The sequence below is a fragment of the Pygocentrus nattereri genome, chromosome 11 (assembly GCF_015220715.1).
Source record: "Pygocentrus nattereri isolate fPygNat1 chromosome 11, fPygNat1.pri, whole genome shotgun sequence".
NCBI lineage: Eukaryota > Metazoa > Chordata > Actinopteri > Characiformes > Serrasalmidae > Pygocentrus > Pygocentrus nattereri.
In genome coordinates this window covers 16278835-16300878 of record NC_051221.1, presented here as the reverse complement: position 1 = coordinate 16300878, position 22044 = coordinate 16278835, and the positions used below count along the sequence as shown (strand labels likewise).

The 22044-nt window shown below is 38.4% G+C and overlaps 1 protein-coding gene across 3 annotated transcripts in view; it reads left to right on the top strand.

Annotated features, from left to right (window-relative positions):
- The window catches only part of enox2 (ecto-NOX disulfide-thiol exchanger 2), a 253893-nt gene that overhangs the window by 2897 nt on the left and 228952 nt on the right, over window positions 1–22044 (top strand). For 2 of the 3 annotated variants that reach the window (XM_017721483.2, XM_017721487.2), the window contains exon 2: window positions 12577–12679. The exons of the other annotated variant lie outside the window; for it this stretch is intronic. The gene's annotated coding sequence lies outside the window, so the exon portion shown is untranslated. The remainder of the gene's footprint in view (window positions 1–12576; window positions 12680–22044) is intronic. 3 annotated transcript variants of the gene reach the window in all.

Here is a 22044-nt window from a genome sequence, read left to right as displayed (position 1 = left end):
CTGCTTCTGTTTTCTGCTCTTTCCTCAGATTTTCCACTTGCATGCATCCTCCATGTTTTGAAAGCGCAGAAGGTGGAGAATGGTGCAATGCATGTGTCAGCACTTCATAAACATCATGTCCATAGCGATTCATGTGAAAGGTTTTGTACCATAGCAACACATGAGAAGAACACTATATCTTGCTGATAAGAGCACATGGTTGTCAAGGAGGTTCAGATTCTCTGACCCGATGTGCAGCTGTTTACATGCAGCCTGATCAAAGCCTGGTCTCTTGCTCGTGCACATCCTCACAGAAGGTCAGAGAGGGGCTGCACTGTGCATGAAGTGCAGCAGTCAAGTTGGTTGAATGTTGGATCAGCTTTTCAAGTCTGTATAATCTTAGAAATCAGAGAACGCAGATGTGCACCTCTGAACTATGAACAGTTTTGTCTTTCTCTCTTTTTGCACAGTAATTGAAACCATGTGTATTGTTATTTTCAAAGATTGCCTTTTCACGCATCAGGTTTTCCATTTCTTGTTTTTTTTTTTTTAACTGTGAGGTGTTAGTACCGTATTCAAACTATACAATCTGTGAAGAACCACCAAAGCGTGTGGGTTCCATTGATGCAGATACATTTTTTTGTTTTTCCAGCATTATCTTAGAAAAGCTATTTTGGATTGCTTAGATGGTGTCACAGTTTAAAATGCTGAGTATTGCATGATTGTTGTGATGGAAGTAATATCAGCCAGCTTCTTCTGGCTGGCATTTATGGAGTTATACATTCATTTCCTAGGTGAAGGTGGGCATCTTTGAAATGAGAGAATATCAGCACAGCAGAGAAAGAGGTGTAAGAAGGTTCCATACCGCCTTATTGAATTATTAGTGGCAGCTCTAGAATGAAGACTCCTTTGTTCTCCAGTGTCAAAAAGGTCACTGATATAAAAATCTATTTTATACATACACACACACACACACACACACACACACACACACACACACACACACTTTCTAAGCTGCCTCTCCCTCAGGGTTGCGGGGGGTGCTGGAGCCTATCCCATGCTCATCGGGCAGAAGGCAGGATACACCCTGGGCAGGTCGCCAGTCCATCGCAGGGCAGACAGACAGACACACACACAATCAAACCTAGGGGCAATGTAGCATGTCCAGTTGGACCCTGGTTGCCCGGCTGGGGAATCGAACCCAGGCCCTCCTTGCTGTGAGGCAGCAGTGCTACCCACCGTGCCACCATGTATTTTATAATGTTACATAATATTTCGTAGCTAAAATAATTAAGAAATACAATTTAAAAAGGAATTAAAACTTGAGCTGACAAAGTTATTCAACATCATTGATCATGTCGACAATCAATGTGACCTCCTACCTGGAGTGACAAGAGTTAATGACCTGAAAGTGGCAGCGGTTCACTTACAGTGTCGTACCAATATGAGCTGATAGCGAAAAAAAAAGAACAGTTGTATCTGAAAGTTTTAAATGAAGTAAAGTCTGGGAGCTTTTTGGTAAAACTTAGCTTTCCACAGAAGAAGCACAACATAACCTTAAACTGCCAGAAAAGAGTGGTGTTGATTGTAAAGCTGCAGAACAGTGAATACACCATTGCTGGTGTCCTGACAAACCATGTTAATCCCTGAGGATGTTCAGTTCAGACTGTAAGCGATTTGTCACAATGAGTTAACATTAATCTTACATCATTAGGGCTTATTATGTTACATTACCAATGTTAGATTAGTAATGTAATTAGAAGTATTTAGCAGCTACTTCAAAAATCTTTTTGGCAAACATTCGACAGCTTGTCCTGCCACAGCATTAGTCATTAGCTAGCTTACTATATAAAGCTGGTTAATTAGCATAAAATATTACTAACATAGTTTTACTAACACATGAAAGAAAAGCAGTCTGCTTGTCCTTTAATCTGAAATTTGCCTGCAGTTCAATTAATCTGAAAACGCACAAATGTTATTGCTGCTTGTGTGCTTTCTCTATTGTCCTGAGCTTAATGGATGTACAGTTATTGTATATTGTACAGAAAAGTTTATCGCAGAGTATTTATGAAGTTTGTATTTATTGTATTGATTGAAAAGCAGCAGGTAACTCAATACAGTGTTAAATGACGTGTGTCCTGGAGAAACTACATTTCCTTATTCTCTCAGCACATCCATCATAAGAAGGAATGATAAAAAAAAGCTCACTTTGACTCTGACGTATTAGAAACCTATTCACACAGAGCTTGTCTAGCGAACTAGGGTGTTAAAAGGTTAAACCGGTTAAATGATGCTGTAGGCTGATGAGCTGTAACGTTAATCTACATATTTTATACTATGTCACTTGTTTTTTGCTATTGCTTATTATTGACTATGGCTCAAAGTTATTGGCAGGCTTAGACATGCAGTGAATTTACTATTTATACACAGAAATGTTTAAGGATGATTCATTTCCACATAAATCTTTCACTAATTATGCATCATTACACTTTTGTTGGGCAGTAGTACACATTATAAATGATCTCAGTTATAGACGAGGAAATTCCTCCTTATTTTTTGGTATGTGGTCTTTTAAGATCAGTAAATGAAAGTATCTGCGTAGAGGACATCCCTACGATTACAATGTAGTGTTTTTTTTCATTAAAGATTTAGTATGTTTGGCCTCCATTAGCTCCGAGTGTGCCTTATGTATCTGCTCTATGTCTCCTGCTCATTAACAATTCTGTGATGCATGCCAGACTTTAAAAGCTCAATCTCAAAATGCCTCACAGTTGAGGTCTACATCAAACCTCGTTTGAAATATTTATTACAGTGTGGAGCTGGCCATATATCTGAGACCACCTGCCATAGGTTATACCATCACCCTGAGTCTCCTTGATCCGTTAGTTTCATTTTAGGGTTCGTCTCGCTTTAGTGTCTCCCAGCCCTGCTCCCATAATTATCTTTTTCTCCCCTCCTATCTTAGCCTTGTTCAAGGTGGTTGGATAACCTTAATAATGGACGGCTGACCAGTTCCTGTCCTGAAGAGCCATGTTTCTAACACACCCAATTCAGCCCATCAGTGGTTTGAGAGAAGCAGCTGTGGTACTTTAGATTGAAATGGCTCGTCTATAGAGACATTAAGGGTTATGGTTTATTTGATAGTTTTGCTAACGAATGATTGAGGAAAAGTGGAAGCAAATTACAGTACTGTGCAGAAGTCAGAGACCACGCTTCATTTGTTTTTTGATGTCCAGTCAAACAGACATTAAATACAACTTATTCATTTTTTTAGAGTCAACAGAAAAAAATATTTTCAACAGAGAATTACACATAAGCTGTAACAGCTCCTACTTTAGCAACTAAATTATGCTTGCCTCTGATTTTTTAAAAAGAAAGGGATCCACAATTTCAGTCTTAGATGTTTTTAGCAGTAGTTTTTTGTCTATTTTCTTTTCTCATTAAGGTCTTCTTGACAGCTACACATCCTTTCACACTCATACTGTTGTTGTCTTCTCACAGTGGGAGGATGGACAGAAACATGTGAATTTGTACAGACTTGAAGTAAGAATAGAGCTCGAGTTTCTCCTCTCTCTCAAAGACGAAAGCTTTAAGTGCTGTTTATCTGATGGGGGCAGCATTGGTGGTCTACCAGGTCTTGCACGATTGCTCACCGAGCTTCATTATCTCTTTAATCTTTTAACAATAACAACTCCAGTTTTGGAAAATCTTGTCATGGACTTTCTCCTTTCTTATGTAAGTGGATTATCCTATATATGTTCTTCTCAGTAATATATGCTAAAGTAATAACTAATTAATAGCTGTTGTGACTGAAGAGTAAAAAATGAAGGGTGGTCTCAGACTTTTGCACAGTACAGTAGATGTTGAGAGCCTGTGACCATGAGCTTTTATTAATTGCTTGCTATGTTAGTGTGTTTAGCATTTATTCCTTCAAGCTGTTTGCAACTATTTATCATGTATAAAAGCTACCCCATTCGCCATGTTATATCTAATGAAATTGTTGACTGCTGTACAGTCGTGAGTAGGTAGCCAGTGAATCCCACTGAGCATGTTTTTCACTTCCTGAAGGCAGAAATACCCCCAAAAACAATAAGGATCTAAAAAGACAGTATTCCTTGAGCACCACCAGGGACGTTTGTGTCTTTGTCCAGTTGCCTACAGACTGTAAGGCATGTGTTTTTGTTTCTGTTAATCCAATCTGAGATGTGTTTCTCTATTCAGTGTGTGTTCTTTGTAACACGTATAAAATGTGGGGGCTTCAGCAGGAGCTAAAAAAATTCTCCCAAAATGATTCTAACAGACTTTAATTGCACATAGGCCAATCCCTGTGAAAAGACTATTCAAATAGAACAGACAAGTAACACCACGACTGAAACGGGTCTGAAATGTGGCCTGGATGTGCTCCGGAAATACATTAGCTTTCGTCCTTGTTACGCATGCTGTGTAACGCTTGTTTGTTTGTTTTGTTCATGTGTATCTTTAAGTGCTGTGGGCATTTCCAGGTGGCTTATGTAATTTGAACACACTGCTCTCTCTCTCTCTCTCTCTCTCTCTCTCTCTCTCTCTCACTCTCACTCTCACTCTCACTCTCACTCTCACTCTCACTCTCTCTCTCTCTCTCTCTCTCTCTCTCTCTCTCTCTCTCTCTCGTCCAAAGCAAAGAAATAGAAATGGACCTTCCTTTTGACATTCCACTGATAAGGTAATCAATGAACCATGGTTCATCGTTGAATGAAAGATGTGTGTGTGTGTATGTGGAATATTAATAAGCTTCCTCTCACTGGCAACTTCATTGTTCATTTCTGGCTTTTGAAAAAGCTCTCACTTTGATAACATTTTACATATTCATTTAACATAGGAATGAAGGACATGCCTATGCTACCTCTTTTTTTGAAGGGGAATTTTACTTGTGCTTTTGCAATGCAAAGAAGCATTGCATTTTTCAGTACTGCTCATGCATGACAAAATGATAAAACCATGAAATAGTCTCGGTATGCCGCAGTTTCTTATGTGTGCCATCCTAAGGCATGTTCGCCAAACTGTGAGCTTGAAGAGAAAAGCACAAGAATTCTGTGACCTGGTGAAAAGGTAAAATGAAACGCAGACCATTAGGCATGTGGAAAGATCATTTGCTGTGCTGAAATGTCAGTCAGACAAGGTAAAGTAATGAACGTGCAGAGTTTCAGATGTCACACTTGTACAGATGTCTCAAAAGTACAGGTTTGATATATAGGCTGTAAGATACCGGCGGCAGGGTGCATCCTTCCTGACAGAAATGCGCTGGACCATTACATCTGTAACCTGTGAGAAGACATTTGTTCACTGCCATGCTTATAGATGGGAGTTCTTTAGAAATAGCTGGACCTCAGAGCGGTGGGATAGATTAGTGAGTTATTACATCTTTTATTTATGAACTCTGAGGTCTCATAGGTGCTAAATTCGAACTGAACCAAGGGCTGTGCTTTCGTTAATGCCTTCATGTTCGTCTACCTAATGTGGTAAAAGTGCTATGATTGTGCTGTGCTTTCCAGTAATGCCTTCATGTACTCATATTTAAATGGCATAAGAGCTGTGAATGAATAGCTTTTTACAAACATGGTAAGCTTTTCTTGTTGAATACTTGTTGAATTATATAATAATTATATTATTATAAATGAGTAATCTATTGCATATCTTGCTGATTAATCAAGTAATTTTGTTTTTAGAAGGCCAAAAGAAGTGAAGCTAGACAATAAGAAGCCATGTGTAGCCTTTCAATAAACAGATATGGGTAAACAAAGAAGCCTTCAAGAAAAATTTTGCATTGTTGGAATAAATTTGATCAAAATATATATGATTAACTGAAAGCAAATAGGATTTTCTTCTACATAGGTGAGCAAGCAAGTCAACATTTATGAATATGTTAATATGTTTAAATGTTATTTTAAAGGTGCCAGTTGTACTTTTTGATTTCAAGAAAGTTGGAGGTGTGCGGTCTATTCAACTCGGTTGTCTTTGTGAAGAAGTGTGAATTGTTTTCACAGCAGGTGGTTCTCACTGCTCATATTTGAACTCACAAGCAGCTTAACATAGTGTCAATATTTTACGCAACAGTGTCGTAGTTCAGGGGTTCTCAGCCTTTACCACCTAAAGGCCCACTTGTTGATGGTGAGAAAGTCTTAACTTTTTTGAATAAAATGTTTTTTATAAAGTGCTGACATTGAAAACCTGACATATTTGGACTGTTTTTGAACTGAGAACAGTTCAGTTGTTTGGCGTGTGCCCAAGTATAGTGGAGTGTTCACGCCAACGGTCAGAACAGAATGAACTAAAGAAAAGGTTTGATAGGTCCACATCAAACGAGGTAACTGTGAAAGCACCCTGAGGAGCTTGTTCATCTCTGGCTGGCTTAGTGTCTGCATTGCGTGGCTGCATGGTCTCAAACACAGTGATTAATTAGCATACTACTGTAATGTGTTTATTTGTATGTCTCTATTAATATTGATCTTACATTTTTTCACTTGTGTTTTACGTGAAGTGTCATTACCGGTCTACTGTGCATTTCTGCCTGCTACTGAGTCCGGGCCTCTAGACTAGAGGATGCTTCAAGACCCTCTTGTGGTCCACGGCCCAGTGGTTGTGAGATGCTTTCGTAGTTACAGTGGGGAAAAAAAGTATTTAGTCAGTCACCAATTGTGCAAGTTCTCCCACTTAAAAAGATGAGAGAGGCCTGTAATTGACATCATAGGTAGACCTCAACTATGAGAGACAAAATGAGAAAAAAAATTAAGAAATCACATTGTCTGATTTTTAAAGAATTTATTTGCAAATAATGGTAGAAAATAAGTATTTGGTCACCTACAAACAGGCAAGATTTCTGGCTGTCACAGACCTGTAACTTCTTCTTTAAGAGGCTCCTCTGTCCTCCACTCATTACCTGTATTAATGGCACCTGTTTGACCTTGTTATCTGTATAAAAGACACCTGCCCACAACCTCAAACAGTCAGACTCCAAACTCCACTATGGTGAAGACCAAAGGGCTGTTGAATGACACCAGAAACAAGATTGTAGACCTGCACCAGGCTGGGAAGACTGAATCTGCAATAGGCAAGCAGCTTGGTGTGAAGAAATCTACTGTGGGAGCAATAATCAGAAAATGGAAGACCTACAAGATCACTGCTAATCTCCCTCGATCAGGGGCTCCACGCAAGATCTGAGCCCGTGGGGTCAAAATGATCACAAGAACGTTGAGCAGAAATCCCAGAACCACAAGGGGGGACCTACTGAATGACCTGCAGAAAGCTGGGACCAACGTTACAAAAGCTACTGTCAGTAACACACTACGCCACCAGGGACTCAGATCTTGCAGTTCCAGACGGGCACTTCAAACTTCAGACGAGCGTGTCTGAAGTTTGCTAAAGAGCATTTGGATGTTCCGGAAGAGTATTGGGAGAATGTCAGATGAAAGTAGAACTGTTTGGTACAAACACAACTCGTCGTGTTTGGAGGAGAGTGAATGCTGAGCTGCATCCAAAGAACACCATACCAACTGTGAAGCATGGGGGTGGCAACATCATGCTTTGGGGCTGTTTCTCTGCAAAGGGACCAGGACGACTGAAAGAATGAAAGAATGAATGGGGCCATGAATTGTGAGATTTCGAGTGCAAACCTCCTTCCATCGGCAAGGGCATTGAAGATGAAACATGGCTGGGTCTTTCAGCATGACAATGATCCCAAGCACACTGCCATGGCAACAAAGGAGTGGCTTCATAAGAAGCATTTCAAGGTCCTAGAGTGGCCTAGCCAGTCTCCAGATCTCAACCCCATAGAAAACCTTTGGAGGGAGTTGAAAGTCTGTGTTGCCCGCTGACAGCCCCAAAACATCACTGCTCTGCATGGAGGAATGGGCCAACATACCAGCAGCGGCGTGTGCCAACCTTGTAAAGACCTACAGAAAACGTTTGGCCTCTGTCATTGCCAACAAAGAATATATAACAAAGTATTGAGATAAGGATTTGGTCAATAACAAAAGTTCATTTTCCACCATTATTTGCAAATAAATTCTTTAAAAATCAGACAATGTGATTTTCTAAATTTTTTTTCCTCATTTTGTCTCTCATAGTTGAGGTCTACCTATGATGCCAATTACAGGCCTCTCTCATCTTTTTAAGTGGGAGAACTTGCACAATTGGTGACTGACTAAATACTTTTTTCCCCCCACTGTAATCTGATACCAGATTTACAGGCAAAGTTGTATTTGTTTTTATTAGTTACAAAATTTAAAATTTCCTGAATGGCCACTAGAGGGCCTGCAGAAAGAAGTTAAGGCTACATTCACATTACCAAATTGAAGTGGCAAATCCGATTGTTGCCCTAATGTGACTCAGATTTGACGTTTTCAAGGCTGTGTAGACACCCAAATCTGATCTTTTCAAATCTGACCTGAGCGACTTTCGTATGTGGTCCTGGATCGGATATGTATCCGATTGGTGGCCATGCAACCTTAATGTGACGCTCAGATCGGAATTCATGTGTTTTTTTTTTTTTGCTACTGCGTGTGTGCCATCATTCATTATGCAGCCTGTCTGGCCCTTTTCACCTTCATCTCCCTCTAATAATGAACAGCTGAGAGCTTTTCAGAGCTAATTAGTTGTAATTATCTTTGTAGCAAAGGCTCGTTCTGCTCGTTAGCTTGTTTGCTGATGATGCAGGTGACTCACATGATTGTCACGTGACGTTACTGAGTAGGATGTTACGCATGTGGGTCATTTCGGGACTTTTTTGTTCACCGTACACACCGTTCAAACGCAGATGTGAATCACCATCGTGTCGGGGAGATTGGATTTGAGCAATGAGGCTTGTAGTGTGAACACTAGACAAATCTATTGCTTTGAGAGAATCCAGTAGGCATTCACACTCACTGCCCATTCATATAGAAACCTAAACAAATTTAATTGAAAATTTGTTTCATTGACTGGTCTCGACAACCGTAATGGGCATTTATCATTTACACATTGAGCAAAGAGTTAATCAGAGCTATGAAAGACATCACAGATGTCCTAGTTTAACGAAAGGATAAAGGTGGCGCATGTGTTATACTCATTCAAGATCTCCTATTGACCAGCAGCAATAAGCAGCTGTGTCTTTTATGGTTAACTGGCTTGTGAATCTGGGCCTGTGTCAGGCTGCCATGTCTGCAAGTTCTCCGGTTCTTTTCCCATGAGACCCCATGCACACAGTTGCACTGATTGACTAAGACAAGCTCCGTTTGGTAGCTTTTCCAACCGGTTGGATTCTTAAACTCATAAGTGATGCCCTTGTACTGATGGGGTGGATGCAAAGGTAGCTGCTAAACTTGGTTTTTGTGTGGTATTGATGTGCAATCAAGAGTTCCCAGCAAAATCATTGCTGTTCCTTGCCATGGCTGCAGTTTATGGATTTGTCCCAGCTTGAGATGGATTTTTATCTGCGCTCCCTGTTCTGTTCTTAAAGTTTGAAAATATGATTAGATTTAAATAATAAAAAATAAGGCACATACAAATATTAATCTTTTTCTGTTGCTGTGTTGATACCCCAGTGAGGATTTGTAACTATTTATAAGCAAAAAAAGGAAAATAAATAAATAAACACTGTGTTTATTTAGTCTGATGCCTTTTTAGTGCCAGACTTGGGCACATATGAAATGAATTATAAGAGCATGTCATTAGCTTTGCTGTTGGCTTATGTTGTTGAAATGCTGTGTGCTGGTCTAGAAAGTTTACTTGCGCATTTTGCCGTTCCAAGTATATTGAAGTGCGCTCTGCGGATGGATCCTGCAGAGCTAACTGGTAGCATGACACGTTTCATCATAACAGGAGCAGCTCATGTCTTAGACGGCCCACATAAGCCCAAACTGATTTTTAGCATGTCAGTGGTGGAAAGTCCAGGAGAGTGTGGAACATGATATGGCTGGAATCTATTCTTTTTTATTTATTTATTTTACCTCTTGGCTACTCTTTTGCTGAATACTGTGAGTGCATGTTCTCCAGTACTGAACTTTAACTTAAACTGTACAGTCCTTATTTAAAAAGAAGACTTGTGGTAAATAAGCTGTGTTGCAGGGTCAGACTTGGTGTAAATGTCTCTGCAATGTGGATGAGGGCGAAATTGTTCTAACAATAAAAAAGGGATTAGGGATTAATCTGCTCTTAAATTCCTTTGGCCTTTTATTCTGCATGCATTTTACGTTCCTCTCTTTCCTTCTGCTTTCTATGTTTATAGGAGGCTATTGGGGATATTTTAGGGCATCTTTCTTTTATGCTCATGCCTTCTTCAGATGCTTATTTTTACAGTTTTTCACGTCTCAGACAGAAAGAAGCCGCTGAACCTGACCTCAGTCGATTCTGTTTTCAGATGCCTTAGGCCACATTCTCATACTTTTTGCAGAAACCATTACAATAGTGAAACAATTGCCCAATTTAGCTGGCATTTATTTTTCCTTCTTGGCTACTTTTGTTCTTTGTTTGTCCCTAGAAGGGTGAGCAGTGTCTTTCATCACGAAAGACTTTGTTGACCCTCAAGGGCAGTGGGGAAATGAGAAAAGATGTAGATGGGAAAAGATGCCACCCTCACCAATCAATAGGGCTGTTTGGTAGTCTGTGCTTGTCTGTCAGAGGAGCCTGCTATCTCTGTCCAGTGCAAAACAACCGACACTCTCTGAATATTGAGAATTTTGTAGGGTGTGATTCTTGTCCACAAATGATCTCATGAACAGCAAAGCCTGGCTGGAAAACATCAGTCTGTCAGTATTGTCAGCTGATATCGAGGCCCTGAGGATTTATCAGCAGTAGTCCTGCCAACATTTTTTTTTAATAAATTCTGCAGAATTGAATAGTTGATATGTAAACAAAGTCATTCATATGTTCTGATGTGAAATGGTTACTTATAGAGAATCGTGCTGACTCAGATTTCTTTACAGTTGTGATGATGGGAACCAGGAGTGATCTTGCAAATATAATTCAAATGAAGGCATTTTTTAATATTCAAAATAAAGGTTTTTATGTTTATAATGATAAAATTATGCACTCACTGTCCATTTTATCAGCTGCCCATATCAGTGTGGTTTGTTATTCTACAACTGTAGTCCACCTGTTTCTCTGCCTTCTTTGTTCGTCCCCTTTTACCCTGTTCATCAGTAGTCAGGACCCCCACAGAGCAGGTATTATTTGGATAGTAGATCATTCTTAGAACTGCAGTGACACTGAATCATTGGTGACGTGTTAGTGTGTGTTGCGTTGGTACAAGTTTCCACTCATTGCCCACACTTTTACCTTGTTGGTTCACCTTGTAGGTGTAGTAAGTTGTGGCTGGTGTAATATTCAGTGAGGTGTTTTTTTTTGTTTTTTTTTTTAAACTGCAACAGCGCTGTTGTGTCTGATCCACTTATACCAGCGCAACCCATGCAAACCATGTCTGTGTCACTGCAGTGCTGAGAATGATCCACCACCCAAATAATACTTGGCTCTGTGGGGGTCCTGACCATTGAAGAACAGGGTAAGAGGGGTTTAACAAAGTATGCAGAGAAACAGATGGACTGCAATGACCATTTGGTAACTGGGACTTATAAAATGGGCAGTGAGTGTAAATGCATGGAGATGTACTTAATGAAGTGGCTGGTTGGTATAAGTATTTTTTTTTTTTTTTTTGGGGTACTATTTTGGCTTATAACACCCTGCATGTACCTTTTCAGCCTAAAGCATCAGGCAATGTATTTGTAACCGTATCATGTAATAGTTTTGTGTGAGTGCAGCTTTTACAGGCATTAAAAACTTCAGATGTCTGGTTCACATCAGCTCTACTATGAGCAAATCTGACTCTGAAGTTTTCTCTGACACATTTTACATCAAAAGATTGATTAACGCAGAAATGTAGAACAATCAGGCGAATTCCTTTTTAATTGCTTATTCTGTATTCTGATGAAACAGAAGAGCTATTTAACGAAAACCAACAAACAGCTAACAATTCTGGGACGCTTTGCCAGAGAGGGTTAAAATGATCATAAGTATTAAAGATGTGAGTTTCTGCTGTTAATAGAAATGAGAACCAGAAATCATATTTGACAATTTATAGTTAACAGTTCAGTTCATTTGTGGTCATCTGATTCAAAATTATATACATACTTAACACACAGGTTTTTTTTGTTTGTTGTTTTTGTTTGTTTGTTTTTTTTTGTGAACATTGTTCAGCTTTGAAAATAAAAACAGAAAACAAAATGCACAATGATAGCAGGCATACAAATAACAAATACTCTCCCATCAGTCTTCCTCCCTCCCACCCATCATAATGCACTCTTTAGTGCATTGTAAGTTGCATTGGCTGATATTAGAAGAATAATTGTCTCCTAAAAATGTGTATTGGTTGAAAGTATTGGTTCATATTAGTCAGGGCCAAATTAACAGGGACATCAAATGTACATTGTATTCAGCAATGTCTGGGGTCTGTTTCTCCATGCAGTTTGTATTTAATACATACAGAAAGTCTAATAATATGTCTTACAGCCATTCATGTGCAATAATCCTCAACACCAGTTGATCTTTTCCACTTCTACACTCTAATTGGCCCCCTACTGTTTATTGCAGAGGTGGACTGATTGAGAAATGGAGCGGTGACCGTCTAAATGGCCCCTGAGCCACTACACCTGCAAAGCTGTGTCACAGAAGTAGTCACAGTTCTTTTGAATTGGTAAGTCACTGCCTTTGGATTTGGTTTCTGGTGACATGCTGAATTTAAGCCTGTTTCTTGTGGTCATCAGTGGCCCCCTTTTCCATGACTTTATTCTCATGCCAGTCACATTCTTCTTATTGTCTAATTTCACATGGTTGAAATAATAAGCCTTGCTGGCATGACAAGTCAATCTGTATAATTCTGTGTGAGGTTGCTGAGGTCTTTGCATACAATCACACTGATTTGTTTGCCACGGCTTTGTTAAAACATATTTATATGCAGATGAAGACATTTAACTGGCATTAAATCATAACCACTCATTCACTAGAGGGCTCAAGTTGTGTAACCACTACTCTGCTTCCACAAAATGCCCAGTTTGTCACCGTTCAAGGTTTAACTATTTTAAGGTGTTTTTTAAGGCAGGAAATGGGAGGAGAGGTTGACGGTGTAGTAGATCCCTAAAGGCTTAAACATAGCGACGTTCAAAGACTCATACTCAACAGCCAGAAGCAGAACTTCACACAGATAGACAAGATGTAATGTGCAGGTGCCTTTCCTATTTTTAGCAATATCATTTGAAATTCTGGTTTAGACCTAAATCTTCATATTTTCCTGACTTAACTGTCTCACCACCAAAGCAGAATTAAATTGGTGAACCATTGGAAGCACATGAACCATTAGAAGCACTGTTTATTTAATATATTTTTAAAGTCTTTCTTCATTTTAGCATGTACACTGTTTAACAAATGATAGTTTGTTAAGGAGTGTAACATCTGGTGGGGGTAACATCTGGTTACGTTGACTTACATTAAAAGTAAAGTATGTCTTTTCCTTCTCCTGTAAAGTTACCATTTTGGAGATACAATGTTTTCTTCCTACAACAGTGCTGTGCTCTTGTACTGTCATTGGAACAGGCAGTGTGAGCTAAATAGTAAATACTTCTTTTAGATACTTTAAAAACAATCCAGATACAGAGGACAAAGAGTAAAAGACAGCTGGGTTGGGAAATTACATTATAATATCTTTTAAGCCTTTTTCTGAGGGTGTTATTCATCAAGAACATATTGGTGCGCCCTGGCATAAACCACAAAGATTGGTTGTTGATTGGCTGCAAAGTGACTTGAGCAATCCCATCCGGTGTCTTTTGCTGTTTCTCTGTCTTAGAAGAATGAACTAGAGATTTTATTTATTGGCCAGAATCCAGAGTCCAATCCAAGGTGTAGTTAGCAGTCCAAGTGCGGTGGATCTTTCTGTAGTGGGTTTGCACCGCATAAAAAGTCTATCCTGTCTGGATTCATTTAGACATATGCACGGGGTACATTGCAAGTCTTCTTATGCACTCAAACATGTGTCTTCTGTGAACATGTCTGTATTAAATTAATAATGTTTGTTTTTATATTTTAGTATACAGTAGTTCTTTCTCAATGCGACCTCATTTTCTTCTGCCGCATCCATTATAATGTCTGTGCCCTCTAGTTATAAACTACAGTCATATCTCTTGCTCCTTGTGCAGTTTGCAGTTCTTTTTTGTGAAGAATGGAATTTCAGCCAGATTATGCAATGGAAGCTTGTGCGTTACAGACTTGGTTTGGCATCACTTTTGAGAGGAAATAAGGTTGCAATAACTGCTTGTGTATGATTGAAATTATTCAAAGTTTCCAGGCAACAAATATACACTATTTTGCTATTGGAATTTATTTCTATGTTTTGTTTTGTTTTGTTTTTTTTACATAGAAGTGGCATGATTTTCTTTTTCTTTTCTGATACTGGTGTTGAATTCTTGACTACTTTTTAATACCAATACCAACATTTTTTTTTCTTTAAAGCCTCTTAAGCTTTAAAAACAGCTACTTTTAATAGAAGCACATCACTTAAGATGAGCATCTAAAAGTAGGCTACTCAATAACTCTACTACTCACACAAAGAAAAACACAACTAATATCATCACTTTATCACTTATTATTTAAAGATACTTTAGTCTAGATAGACAAAGTACTTCTTGTAAGTCGCTCTGGATAAGAGCGTCCGCTAAATGTTGTAAAAATCCCAGGGTTCCAGACTTTTTTTTTTTTTTTTTGTTTTTTTTAAGAACTGTCCCAGAACCGCCCTGAAAAATTTAATCAACTGTCCCCAAGTGAAAACTGACTATCCAAAATATTAAACTGCTTTGCTTATAGTAGAGTTCTCACTAGAACTTTTGTACTGACATATTACTAATTCCCAAAAATTACAAATATCAGATGGCAATACACAAAATACGTGGACACATTCATACACTTCCCTGTTTCCCAAAAAGTTGGAATGATGTGCAAAATAAAAACGGAATGCAGTGATAAAGCATTTACCATAGGCAATATATCAAATGTTGAAACTAGAAATGTTATTGGTTTTTGAAAAACACATGCCCATTTAAATTTGATGCCAGTAACACATTTTTAAAAAGTTGTGACAGAAGCATTTTTATCATGTGCTGCATCACCTCTGCTATTAAGAACGTTCTGTAAGCATTTGGGAACTAAAAATACCAATTGCTGTAGTTTTATCAATTAAATATTTCCCATCCTTGCTCGATATAGAATTTCAGCTGCTCAGCAGTTCAAGGTCTCCTTTGTCATATTGTTTCATAAACCACCAGATGTTTTAAATGGGTGACAGGTCTGGCCTGCTGGCAGATCAGTTTAGCACCTGGACTCTTTTATTACGGAGCCCTGCTGTTGTAATATGTTCAGAATATGGTTTGACTTTATCTTTAAGTAACCAAGGTCTTCCTCGGAAAAGACGTCATCCGGTTGGCAGCATATGTTGCTCTAAACCTGTATATATTGTTCAGCATTAATGGCGTCTTAACAGAAGTGCAGGTCTTGTGCCATGTGCACTAATGCACCCCCGTCATGAATACTGGCTTTTGAACTGTGCACTGACAAGCTAGAGCCTTTAGCCTGGTGGACATGCCATCCATGATTTAAAAGAAAATTAAAATTTTGATTTGTCAGACCACAGGACATTTTTCTACTTCCCCTCAGTCCATGTTTAATGACCTCAGGCTCAGGGAAAGTGGCAGCGTTTCTTACTCCTGTTTTCATGTTTTATTCTTTTCATGGTAGAGTTTTAACTTGCATTTGAAGATACGTTGATGAACTGTGTTCACAGACAGTGTTTTTTGGAAGTGTACCTGAGCCCATGCAGTGATTTCTGCTGCAGAATCATGTCTGTTTTTAATGCAGTGCTGCCTGAGGTCCTGGAGATCACGGCCATCCAGTATTGGTTTTCATTTTGAACTGAACTGTACACCTGTATATCTCAAATTATTTTCTTGAAATAAGTTGAAGTATTATATATTAATACTGGAATGCATAGTGTGAATTGCATTGAGCGACAGCAATAAATATTGTAATTATAAACAGTTATTAACATTTAATTTATCATTTGTGGCAGCCTTTAGAAAAAGGATAGAGCAAGATGATCATCATTGCATGCAAAAAAATTGTGAGCAGCCTCAATCTTTAGCTTGATTCTGATATTGCACAGTAATTCTAATGGAAATTAGGATTCTACTTGCAGTAGAGATTTGATTAAAAAATGACAAGTAAAGCATAAAGTACTTTAAAAGCAGTTTTTGGGGGACAACAAAACAGCGTTAGTCTGGAGACTTGACGTTACATAATGTGTGTGAGCGTTACATAATGTGAGTGATTTCTTATAGGATTGGATTTGATTCTTTATTTTTTCTTCTGATATCCTGTCCAGCATTTTCTGCTGATTTCGACACCTGGTGTTTAATGAGTGCCATCTTTATTCTGAAATGCAATTTTTTAAAACTCCCACTCTGTTTGTGTCTCACTGAGACAAATATGTAAGCAGTGATGATTCATCAGGTTTTATTCCATTTCAACACCATATGGTGCTGGCTTTGTCTTTGGTGTTCAAAAGTGATTCAGCAGCATTTATTGCTCATTTTCAGTTGCTGTACCCTAAGCTTGAATTCTGTACTTTCACATTTCACCTCCTAACGACCTCAAAAAAGTCTTAAGTTAAAGTTAAAGTTTTAAGAAGTGGCCTGACGTGTTGAGCCGGACTCTAGTTCCTGTATGGTATTCATTTTATGCCATGGTCAACCAGGTATGGTTGAATATTGAAATTAAATGTCTGATGCTCATCATGTGTTTAATTTATTTAGGTTGTTTTTCCATAGCCATACCCCACTTTAAGATTCCGCTCCCTTTTTGAAATATTTGTAGAACACTACATTCATAAGCTGTTTTCCAAACTTTGATATTGAACATAACGGTGGGCTGTTCTTTACTGAAATTTGCGAAGAAAGACCAATTTCACTACCTCTGATCAATGGACTGTCCAACTTCCCACACTCATAAACATTACATATATCTCACTGACAATAAATCAGTGTGTGGGTTAGTCACTGGAGGCTATTGTATTGCTGATGAATTCTGAAAGCGGGGGCATGAAGGAATAATGATGACAAAAAAGCTTATTTTTCCAGACAGGCCTACGCTTTGCAGAAATATGCTGCTTGATCTGGATTAAAGCACAGGTGCTGGGTGCAGAGGGGATGGGCCCAAGAATAGTTCTGCCTTGATTGTATCAATAAGCTTCCATCAAAGCGCTTGAAAGACAGCGTTCTTTACACAGCTCGAGGATAAACTCCAAGGTGTACTGCGAGATGCAGATGGATATGACTGGGCTCTGGTGCCCCGACAGCTGCTCTGTTTCCTTTCTTGCTTTTTTTCCTTTTTTTTTATTTTTTTTTTTATAAAGAGTATTCTGAGTATTTACTTTGGCAGGTCATCTGTTTGCCTGTTGTCCACTTTTAGGGAATTCTGCTTTTGATAATGAATTTTGATAATAAGAAGTAATAACCAATTAAACCTTAACCAGCAAAATAAACAACTACTCAGTGCTATACACACTTAGCAAAAAGGGTTCTATATAGCATCAAAACAAGGTTCTTTGGCTTGTAACATTAGTGGAACCCTTTTTGGTGCCATTTCGAACACTTTTCAACAAAGGCTCTATATACACATTCTCGGTTAATCTGAAGAACCCTTTCATCATGCAAAGAGCCTTTAATCATGTAAAGGGTTTGTTGAGTGTTTATGGTTCAATATTGAATCATTTGCTTTACTAAAGGACCCTTGCAGCATTTTTAAGAGTTAAAAAAAAGTTAATTTGCCAATGAACAACAGTTCCTGTTTGAACAGGCATGTTTACCATTCAAGTTGAAGAACGTTATTGAATTGTACCTATGGGGCATCTATGAGGCAGTTGGTTTTCCTAGGTCATGTACCATATTGAAAGCAAACATGCACAAACAAGAAGACAGACTGTTTCATCCTGTTCTTTAAGAGAAAGTGTGTTGCACGGTAGTGTAAAGATAGCCCTAATGGAGGTGCAGAATGATATAGAACTACGTGGTAGACAGTGCCGGTTTACAAAGTGTACAAAATTAGCCACAGTTATGGCCCTTACGTTACTTTTATCTCGGACTTGTATTGAGTGGTAATTCTAGTATTACATTCTAACTTTAAAATCTAAAATTTTAGAAGCCCTTTATTGTTTAATTTGTGATTTTGTTAGTTTTAAGCAGCCCCAAAGTTCAAAATCAAGTTTTTACATAGAGTATGTTTAATACGCTTTGAGGATGCTTCATTTACGTGCTTATGCCTGGCCCCACAAATCAGTACTATGTTTCATGGTCTGTGCAAAGAACTTTTTTTTAAATATCTCGGTGCAATAATACTGAATTAAACAATGTGTGTATGTCAGGTGTTTTAAAACATCTTTGAACTTGGTTGAGCCAGTTGGATTTTAGAACTAGAACTGTCCATACTTTTTATATTTATTATATTATATATCATTTCAATATTTAAAATTTATGCTTGCCAGTTAATGAATAATTTTTTGACCACTTATAAAATGTGTTCAAAGTGCTGCCCATTGTGTTGGATTGTCAATGCAACCCTCTTCTCCCACTCTTCACACACTGATAGCAACACCGCAGAAGAAATGCTAGCACAGGCTTCCAGTATCCGTAGTTTCAGGTGCTGCACATCTCGTATCTTCACAACATAGACAATTGTCTACAGATGACCCCAAAGATAAAAGTCTAAGGGGGTCAGATCGGCAGACCTTGGGCGCCATTCAACTGGCCCACGACGACCAATCCACTTTGGAAGCTGGCACGTTCCCTGAATTTTTCCAGCAAGATGGTGCAACCACCACATTATGGGTGTCAGGTCCGAGCATTCCTAGATGAACAGTTTCCTGGAAAGTGGATTGGTCGTTGTGGGCCAGTTGAACTTCTCACCTTTTTCACTGCTTTTGAGTTATGTAGTTAGCTAATTAGTTGGACCAGGTGTGCTGGGAATACACAGAAATGTGCAGGGTGGTGGTCATCCAGGACCAGAATTGGGAAACACCAGGTTAGGAACTGCCAAATTATGTTAAACAAGAAAAATAGTCACAAAATCTCCTAACAGCTTGTCTTATGTTTTTTTTGCAATCTATAAACAGAGAATACTCATACATGTTTATGAAGCTAAAGTAATCCAATACCAATCTTAAGGGACTACTAGGCTGATAGCATATATTGAGATATTGTTTATATACGAGATCAAAAGCTATAGTCAGGAGAGTGTTCTATAAAGAGTTTATATAATTATCATATTCAAAATGTTGTATAGGGAACTGCTTTAAAAAAAATGTTCCAATGCCTGCACAGTTTGCAGCGTTTTGGGGCTATTTCCTGAAACACGTTTTTCACAGGAAGCAGAAATCTGTTTATTTTGCCAAGATGGATGTAGAGCAGGTCTGTGAAGGCCTAAGCCTACTGTATTTTTAAAGCTGTTGAGATGCACAGCTAACCCATGCTTGTCAATGCCTCAACATTAGGAAATAAATAATGCACTACATTGAGCAATATTTATGCCGCAGTCTTTTCCTTTGGTGCTTTTCTCTAGGTTTGGACAAAAAGTCAGAACTAGGGCAGAAGTTAGGAGGCATGTGATCAGAAGTCACCCTCAGGACTTGCAATGGATTTGGGATTGAGAGATTGCCGTTTAGTCTACATGTTGGCTCTGCCATTTTCCTAAACGGTCCAGCACTGCAAAAGCCATTTGGCAGCATTCTATAGGTTCTGTGCTCCAATACATGTTCTTGTTTTATTGCTTTGGGATCAAGGATATGTGTCCTGTTATTATGCCAGCAGTACCTCCTTTCATTAACTTAAAGGCAACCAAGGACATTTGATCGAGAAGTGTTGTGCCTGGACTGTAAACACAAGTTCGCTTGCGCACAGGGACACACATTGAGCCTTGTCACTATGGGGGTAAATGAGTATCTGAATAACTACTGAAATGTGACATTTAAATATTTGGTAACCAATAGCAATCACTTTAATTTCTTTAATTGCTAATAGTTTAATCCCTTCATCAATGTTCTTTGCAGTGCATTTGAAATAAATATGGACACTAACATTCACACAAGCAACTCTCAAACACACCTTAACTGACGTACATTTGAGACATAAATTGGATTTTAGATTATCATAGATGGAACATAATGAACGGAAAATAACTGAAAAGGTTTTCAAACCTGTAGTTTTTTAAAAAGTGAACAAAAGATACTGAGAAAATGAGACTCCTAAGAACTGTGCGAGTACTGGTAGACCACCAAAACTGTCCCTATCAGATAAACAGCACTTAAAACTTTCATGTTTCAGAGAGAGGAGAAAATCAAGCTCCACTCTTGATTCAGACCTGAATAAAATCCACGTTTCTGTCCATCCTTCCTCTGTAAGAAGACAACGGAAAAAGGATGTATATTTCTGTCAAAATGAGTCACTGAGAGAAGAAAATGGACAAAAAGGAATAAGAATTTTACTAGAACCCCAAAACTGGACATCTGAGATTTTTATGGACTGATAACTAATTGGCATAAGTAGGATTGTGGGAAGCAGAAAATGCAGCCATCTTCTTAGACTGAACTTAAATATTTTTTTTCTGCTTTTTTCCTGATGTTTTGATTGAAAATTGAATCAATGGAGAGGTGGTCTTTGATTGTTGCACGGTACTGTAAAATAAAGATACGTTAACTAGTTTTGGTACCGATAAGGCTAATTTGCTTCATAAGAATTCCACAATTTGGAGCAAGTAAACAGCTACACTCATGTAGCGGGTTAATGAAATGTCAGTGCGTCAGAATGAATATTGTGAATATTAAGCATTTACAAATGTTAACATTCTTCAGCAAGGCAACTTTCTTTCGTGGCTGTCTAACTCAGTTTTGATATACATCGTGTTGTAGCACGTATATAATTTTTCCTTTTAAATACTTGTGGAAAGTTGAAGCTTGTTCTGTTCAGGGATTTCAGGGAGTTATGTGGTATAAAAAATGTACTAACAAACAGCAAACGTGTTCCAAAAACAGCCAGCAGTGTGCAGTTGATTTGTTCAAAGAACACTCAGATGTGATTAAGTCATTTGGAGTTATGTTGAGTCTTGTGATTATCCGTAGAATTAATCAGGTTTTTAAATATTGAATTCCCGGAGATGCTGAGTGGTGCTTGGAAGAAAAAAGTTTCCTATAAAGCAAGGCTATGGCCTGCAGCTACTTGCCTTGTAGAAGTACATTCAAAACTAGCAGTGGAGTCTGGCTAAATTAAGTGATTTAAAACGCTCAGGGGTAGAAACTCATAATATAAAGAAGTCAGAATAGCTGGGTTGGCATGTGACACAAGACTCTTTCAGTGACATTTAACACTGTGACTGGGTTTAAAGCAGTTTTCTGACTGTCCCTTTCCTTACTTTCCCTAGTCAAATTTACGAGATTTTCCATGTCATGGTCATTTCTTTGGCCTGCTTAGATGGGGTCTGGACCCATATCTAAAAAGTGCTTGAATTGAACTGAGAAAGATGAAAAAGCTTTGAAAACTGAGCGCATCTTTGTGAGAGACACATATATTAAAACGTGTTACTTGGGATTTTTTGCCAAGCAGAGGTGGGTAGAGTACTACTAAGTAGAATTAGTTTTACTTCATTAAAATAATGGAAAAAGTACTATTACAAATGAACTTGAGTAGAAGTACAAAAGTATTAGGCCAAAAAGTACTTGAGTACTGCATGGCCTATAGAACTATGGTGAATCTTTTCAGTACATCCAGCATGTATGAGCACAAGATCTGAAGTCTATTAGGCTCCATTCTTCTCGTCTCTTTTTTTGGTCTTGAATAAAATGATAAACCTTAAATATCCGAGGTGTGGCCACCACTAAAGCAGTACAGATGCAAATCTAGTTTCCAATCTAATATAATAAAAAAACACAAAACTGTATTAGTAACTAAATGTTAATGACAAAGTGTAACAGAG